The sequence below is a fragment of the Schistocerca piceifrons genome, chromosome 1 (genome assembly GCF_021461385.2).
Source record: "Schistocerca piceifrons isolate TAMUIC-IGC-003096 chromosome 1, iqSchPice1.1, whole genome shotgun sequence".
NCBI lineage: Eukaryota > Metazoa > Arthropoda > Insecta > Orthoptera > Acrididae > Schistocerca > Schistocerca piceifrons.
The window spans coordinates 446,818,288-446,826,671 of record NC_060138.1 but is presented as its reverse complement, the minus strand read 5'-3'; the positions used below and the strand labels follow the sequence as shown (position 1 = coordinate 446,826,671).

Genomic DNA, 8,384 nt, shown 5'->3' with positions numbered 1-8,384 from the left:
GTCTTACGTAGTGACACGTTTAATAACGATCCTAACGGCAGCGGTTACGTGCACGTATCCCCAGTAAAGGAAATTTTAGGAAACAGGGTAACACCGCAGACAACAATGGCTACCTCTAATGGTCAGCTAGATAACATTGACTGCCGGTCTAAGTCTTACGACTTCTGCTGATTCCGAGCTAGGGAGCTAATCGGCCGACTTCCAGTTAACACTCCGTCTTCTGGCCACGAGTGGCCTACCGGGACCACCCGACCGCCGTGTCATCCTCAGTGGAGGATGCGGATAGGAGGGGTGTGGGGTCAGCACACCGCTCTCCCGGTCGTTATGATGGTATTCTTGACCGAAGCCGCTACTATTCGGTCGAGTAGCTCCTCAGTTGGCATCACGAGGCTGAGTGCCCCCCAAAAATGGCAACAGCGCATGGTGGCCTGGATGGTCACCCATCCAAGTGCCGACCACGCCAGACAGCGCTTAACTACGGTGATCTCACGGGAACCGGTGTATCCACTGCGGCAAGGCCGTTGCCTGGTTAACTCACAGTAAAAGCATAAAAAAATTGAACATCGTCCGCCAGTTTTGTTTGACAAATCTCTTTCGACATCGTCACTCTTCCGGCATTTACTCACGGTGTAATGTATGTGGATCTACGTTCCGTCTAAACAAACCATTGGGGAACGTAATTCTGATGCTTCATTTTCTTGCAAAATTCTAACGTAGGATGCCAGTTTTGCAACTATGTCGTATCGTTTGCACCTGATAATTCTTTTACTGTCGCACCTTTTGAAACAGAATTTCGTAGACAGAAGAATTTCTCTCGGTTTGTTTGCTAACCTTGGAAGTCCACTTTTATACACGACAAAAGCTGTGACGTCTTCGCAAAACCGGCATTTCATCTATGCGTATATCTACATGATTACTCTGCAGTTCACAATTAAGTGCCTGGCAGAGGGTCGGCAGAGGGTCATTCTTCGTAAAATCACAGTAATTAGTGCCTAATAATGTATTTATATAAGTCATATATGGGATATTTATTGTGTGCACTTTACTTCATTTTGTTTGGGGTAGATATTTCAGTTCCACTTGTCTCAGCATCGGGCCCCTCCGGCAGTAATTAGCACACCAACGACTGATTCGAATTCAGCTTTCTGCTTGCACGTTCTATAATCATTTTTCGTCGCCACTGCCACCCTTTTCTCCTCCTCATCCCCAATAAATGTAATTATGTTAAATGTAGTCCGCCTTGGATACATGCGGGACGACAGTTCTTTGTCGCGTAATATTAATCAACTACGTAAACCGTGGCGCCGACCATTGAGCGATTTAATTTAATGTCACTAGGTACGACCGCGTCCCAGTTCAAAGTAATGCCAATTGTCAAGCCTCACTGGCAAGCAAAAATACGAATTCTGTGACATGATGTTGAAAGAAAGCCTCCGAAATGGGTTTTAATTAATAAATATGGAGCTGAGCGAGTACTTACGTACTGTTTTTGTTATTTTGTACGATTTATACAAGCAAATTTACAACCAGAATAACGGCGCTCGTAATATCGTGAAATGTCTACACAGGACCGTTTTATCTACCAGAGCGATCAAGGGTGATACGTTTCCAGCCTACTTAATAATTAATTCCATTTTGGTGTTGGCAGCTCCAAAGTAAACTTGAGATTTTCGGCAAGCAGGCGTAATTTATGAGGGAAACGCACAACTTAGCGATACAGAATGTGGTTTTGGAAGAACGAAACCGCTGACATGATTTTCCGAGGTCCTAATCCGAAATTCATAGCGTGCTGAGTCAGAGCGAACGTGTAGAACGCCAGCAAATGCCAGGAGTGACGCAGTGAAACCGGTTTCGCGGGCTCTTGCGTGAGACATCCGTTACCGCGTGGCGCCCGCCCTTGGAGCGGCGTCTGGGTGTCGCGCCAGCGGGCGCCAATTATTTCTAGAAAGAAAACTTCCCATTCGTAGAATTCTTCGCCTAAGGGCAGTAAAAACCGTATGCTACTACGATAAACTATAAATCTGTTGACAATTGAAGATTCCAAGTGCCTAAAACTTTATTCGCGTCAGTAAAAACATGAAATTGAGGTAAAATCCTTAGGTTGTTAGACCGCGTCATGTTTCTCCTACACGATGGGCGTTTCGACCCCCACCTGTTGTGATCTCCTTCTGGATCTTCTGGCGTTCACAATCAGGTGAATGCTGTCAAAAACGAGAGTCGCATTCACTAATAAAGGGAAGTTTACCCGCACTTGTTCTGGAGAACAGGGGTTATTGCGTAAAATTTTTCCGTTTACTACTGGTGGCCTATCGTCATTGAATTGAAAGCGAACAGGCAGAGCAAGAGAGGGGGGGGGGAGGATATTAATCAAAATATTACTGCCGTGTCACACGGGTGGCTTCCTGACCGTTGTTTATATTCCTCGCGCTCCGCCGCTGTGTACTTACTTCTTCGGAAGCGGGAAACCACGAAGCTGCAAGGCTATAGCCATATTCTCTACTGAATTTACATTCGTCCTTGGAAATCTGAACCGCTTCTCGGACTTCTATAAATGTTGATTTCCTTGTCGTAATAACCAGGAAGATGATCTCTCCGGTCAGATCCATACCTAGATGATGCAGTGGCCCTGAATAACTGCCAAAGCTGCCTCCCACCCTCTCCCCAACTCCCTAATACACAGATTTAGCAAACTGTATACTTTCGAAAGTTGTTTTAATAAAAATGAAAAATAGTTGAAAAACGTTACTTATAAAAACTGTATTGATTACAAACGGTATATGAGGTATGTGAGAAAAGTAATGAAACTGTTTTTTATCAACCAAAGTCTTCAAACAACAATATTATTTCCCTTTTTTCAAACAACAATATCGTTTCCTTCAAAATAGTTCCCTTCGGCAGGTATACACTGACGGAGTCGATCCCAGTCTTGGTGGCAGCGCTGTAAGGCTTCAACCGTTAGAGCCTTTAACATGTTGGTCACGATCTTCTGAATGTTTTCCAGGGTCCTAAGAGGATGTCATTTTAAGACTTTTTCAATTTCTGAAAATGAAGAAAGTCACGCGGATTTATATAAGGTGAATGGGGGTTGTGAAACAAAAGGAATGTATTTTGAGGTCAAAAATCCCTTGATAGAAGTGCCCGTGTGACATTTAGCGTTTTCATGATACAGCATCCTCTTGACTGGAATGAAATTTTCACTCTACAGCGGAGTGTGCGCTGATATGAAACTTCTTGGCAGATTAAAACTGTGTGCTGGACCGAGACTCGAACTCGGGAGACTTAGCCACAAACTGGGGCATGTTTCTAGAACGAAATTTTCACTCTACAGCGGAGTGTGCGCTGATTTCATACTCTTGACTGCAATGTACGGTCTTACTTGATTCGTCCTTTTGCTGAGACTTTCTAGGACATCTCTGTAAAACTGTTGACGGTTTGTCGTGGAGGAAGAAATTCTTTATGCACGATATACCTACTGGTAAAAAATCAATCACCATTGTTTCGATCTTTGATTTCCTCATCCGAGCTTTTTTAGGTCGAGGAGATGTCTCAGTGTGCCACTCCTCGCTTTGAAGCTTTGTCTCAGGATCGTACTCAAAAATCCAAGCTTCATCATCTGTGATCACACACTGGATCATTCGTGGCCATTGGCAAACTTCTCAAGATGGTTAATGCGCACATTTCTTCAATTTATTCTCCTGCTCAGTTGCGAAGTTCTTCGACACCATTTTGGCACAAACCATTGGCATACCCAACAATTAGGTCAAAAGTTGATGAACGGTGACAGTGTTTAACAGGTCACTCACCATCGTTACTGTTAAACGTCGATCTAATCTCATAAGAGCACTACGCGTTCGACGTTTTCGTCGGTTTTTGAAGTTGAATATCTCACCGAGGTTCATCTTCAAGTCTTTCTTTGTCATCCAAAAATGATTTGTGCCAGCGTAAAACTTGTGCCCCTGACAAGGAATGAGGAATGTTCCCTTGTGCCCCTGATAAGGAATGTTCCCCATACGCCTGTTTCAACTTTTCAAAGGCCACACTCGCGAATTCCCCAGTATAATACAAAACTTTATGGCGTAACGATGCTCTAAATTCCTGTGTTCCGTTTTCGTCCATCATGTTTCTCCTACACGATGGACGTTTCGACCTCCCTGTTGTGGTCCTCTTCAGGATCTTCTGGCATTCAAGATCAGGTGAGTGCTTTCAAAAACACAGATTCAATGATGGCGCTCTCAAAAATCACGTGATAGCTCTACGGCGTTGAATCTAGGACTGAGCCTCTGGAAGGGATGAACGCATCGGTATACACAAGTAGAACAACACAGCATTACCAGATCGCGCGTAATGTTGTCAGTCTCATTACTTTTCTAACACACCTCGTAACCAGTTTTAAAAAACTGAAAGTAAAACAAAACCTGTATCTTATTGTACGATGTGTAATAAATAAGAGTTTATTCGCTCCTCATGAATTATTCTTAGTGCGTAAATAATTAATTAGAAGTAAAAAAAGAGAATTACAGTCAAGAGCTAAGAAAATACTTCTTTCAAGGAATTGTATTTTTATCATAATTTTACTTTGCGTTTACTTACTTAGAGCTAAAAAACTTATTGATTACATCACTGAAGTCAAGTTTTGCATTTGTGCCGTTTTCTATCAAAAAGATAGCTACATATGATAGTCTGATTACACTCGTAATTGACCTTAACTAATTTTTATAGCCTTTAATTAGCCGAAACGGCGTTCACAAAATGATGCAGTCAGTGGCATTGTCATAAATATCCTCAAACTTATTTCTTCGTTTGGTTAAAATCGAAAGCGCTCCGTCAAATATCATATTTACTTTAGCCCCTGGAATATTAGAGTGTGGCAGTCGGCTGCTAGTGTAAACGAACGACAACTTTGACCACAGTAGAGGAGCTGGGAGGAACAGCGGAACGGGAACAGAGGGGGGCGGGGGGGTGGGGGCAAGTCACCCTCTCGCAGGCTGGCAGCCTACGTCCCTATTCTGTGCACACACGCAAAAGCGGGATTTACATAATGGACAGAGCGAACGTCGATCCCTCGTGGTGTTTTGGGGGCCGTACTCGAACGCCCATTACGGACCAGATGTAGTCTCCTCTCTCATTACAACAAGCAACGTGCAACACGAAGTGAAGCGGAGTACACAAATCGTTTGGTAGCGGCCACAGCACAACACTATTTGCTCAGATTGCCAGTGTCGTGAACGCAGCAGTATAGATCCAACCTCAATTTGGCTCAAAACACCCCTCCGGAAAACAGCCATGTCAACATACTGAAACAACGTCAGTGTGAAACCAAACTTGCTCTGTTCGTTTATGAGAGCCATAAGGCAGTAGATATCAGCGCTCAGGTTGAAGCCATGTTGCATGACTCCCGTAACGCGTTCGATACAGTCCCGCACTGCCGCATAGTCAACAAAATGCAATCGCACGGAATATCAGACCACTGTGTGACTGGACTGACTAGTTTCTAGCAAACATACCACAGCATGTCATTCTGAACGGACAGACGTCTTCAGACGTAAAAGTAACTTCGGACACGTCCCAGGGAAGTGTTATAGCACGATTAATTTTCACTCTATGTATAGACGACCTAGTAGCTAACGTCGAAAGCTGCATGAGACTTTTTCTCAGGTGATACTGTTGTACAATGAGAAAATTGTAACCAAATACTGGAAGGTCTGTGGATATTCGACGCTTGGTGCAGGGTTTGGGAATTGACTCTCAACATGAACAAATGTATCGTATTGCGAGTACATAGACAGAAAGACCCATTATTGTATGATTACACAGTTGCAGAACAATCACTGGAAACTGTTACTTCCATAAAATACTTATGAGGATGCGTACGCAGCGATTTAAAATGGAACGACCACATAAAGTTAACAGCGAGCAAAGTAGACGCCAGACTGAGATTCATTTGAAGACCCCTCAGGAAATGTAGTCCAACAAAACACTCATTCGATCAATACTTGAATAATGCTCGACAGTATGGGATCTATACCAGGTAGCATTGGTAGAGGAAATACAAAAGATTCGAACAAGAGTGGCGCGTTTCGTTGCAGGTTCATTTATTCATTCAGTAAGCACGAAAACGCCACAGACATGATCAGCCAACTCCAATGGCAGACAGTGGAAGAGAAGCGTTCTGCGTGACGTTGTGGCCTACTGCGGTAGTTCTGAGAACGTAACGTTCCTAGAAGAGTCAACCAATATATTGATTCCTCCTACGTATATCTCGCGGAAAGACCATGGAGGAAAAACTAGGGCGATTCGAGCCCAAACGGAGCCTTACCAGCAATCGTTCTTCCCGCAAACTACCCGCGACTAGAACAGGAAAGGGGGAAAGTGTCCGTGCTACACGAAGTACCCTCCGCCGCACACACACACAAAACGAATGGCGGAATATAGATGTAGATGTAAAGTTTGTTCGTGAAATTTCTGTTGCTTTGAAATACTGGATTATTATATAGGGCGAACATTAATAAAACTGACAATCTGCACGGACGGATTCGTGGCTTGAAATGGAGGAAAAAAGGTCCTATAAAAATGTGCACGGAAATGGGTGGTGTGCATGCAACAACAAAACGTTGTGGAACACAGTACAGAGCTGCGTCGCATCCACATCACAAGAGATGTTCAAAGCGGGCTACGTGGGATTCAGTGCACGCGTTCACAGGCCGCATCATGGACTGCTGTGCTCTTTGGCACGTTCCAGTCTTTCTCCGAATTGCTTGAAGGGCGTGCTGAAAACGCTGTTGAAGGGTACGCACACCTGGAAACGGTTCAGCATACACAATGCTTTTCAGATGCCCCCATAGGTAAAAATCCAGGGGCTTTAAGCCTGGTGATCTGTCAGGCCACGCCACAGAGCCTCCGCATCGTAGCCAAAGTCCGGAGAAGATGTTGAGGTATCGGCGAACCGTAATGCGAAAGTCGGGTGGTGCTCCCTCATGCAGAAACCACATAACCTGTCGTATTGCCAAAGGCACATTCTCAAGCAGCCTAGGCCGAGTATTTCACAGGAAGTCCAGGCACCTTCCTCCGTCGAGGCGTAGTGGAGTAACAACCGGTCCAAGTACGTGGCTGCCACGAATCCCTGCCCACGCGTTGATGCAGAACTGATGCTGGTGAGACGGCTGAACCATTCCCCGAGAATTGTCTGTAGCCCAGAGATTAGGTAAAGGTTGCTTCGTCGGCAAAGAGGACTGGTGACGGAAATCCGATAATTGTGATGGTCTGGTACAAAAAATCATCGACAATATCCTTCCCGTAGAGGAAAATCCGCTGCTGATAATCTTTGCACACATTGTAGGTGAGAAGGATAGTAGCGCTAGTCATGCAGGGCACAGATAATCGTACTTTGGCTCACACCATGGTTCAAATGGCTCTTAGCACTATGGGACTTAACATCTAAGGTCATCAGTCCCCTAGACTTAGAACTACTTACACCTAACTAGCCTAAGGACGTCACACACAGCCATGCCCGAGGCAGATTCGAACCTGCGACCGCAGCAGCTGCGCGGTGCCGGACTGAAGCGCCTAAAACCGCTCGGTCACACCATGTTAGCAGGCCACTTGCCAGGAGTTTCTACTAGGGTTCGACACAATATCCTGTAGAAGCCGGCCCTGCAAATCTAGCCAGTGGAATACTACAAACAATTACTCAGTGGTGTCACAACAACAAACTCAGGATAGCCGAAAACAAAACAACATACACTTTACTGAAAGGATTACTCCAAAGGAATCCTTCGGTTAAAATTGGGGACACAAACATCAAACGAGCACACATTACGCGCTATCTTGGGGTACCCATACATGAAAAATTGAATTTCCACGAACACATAAGACAAAGCAGGAAAAATACTACACAAACTGGTGAGGCTAAATTCAAAACGGTACAGACTACCTATACCAGTCATACGTACATACCACTGTGCGCTCTTCGAATCAGTACTCAGCTTCGCAACTAGCACGTGGGCACGTAGACTGAACGTGGTCACCAACAAAGCATCCGTCAGACGAGGGCAGAGAAGTGTCCTACTTAGGCTATCTGGAGCTTCGGTACCACCTCAGCGGATGCACAGTGTTTGGTGCCAGGAATATGCCCCATAGATATCACTATCAAACACAGAGCTGCAAGGTACTGGTTAAAGGTGGGGAGACTAGATAAGGTACACACAATAACCGGTGTGCCTATAGAGACGATACGTAACCTTAAAAGTTGGCGTTTGGATACATGGAAAGGAGAGTGGGATGTAAGTGATAAGGGACGTAGACTGCACGACTTCCTCCCTGACATAAGGGAGCGGTTGAGAATGAGACATATCGATCCCAGCCGCGGTATGGTACATTTCTTAACC

General features: G+C 44.9%; 1 pseudogene; it reads right to left on the bottom strand.

The window, feature by feature from the left end:
* Window positions 1-408: 408 nt before the first annotated feature.
* LOC124721968 lies at window positions 409-526 on the bottom strand (annotated as a pseudogene).
* Between the last annotated feature and the right edge of the window lie 7,858 nt (window positions 527-8,384).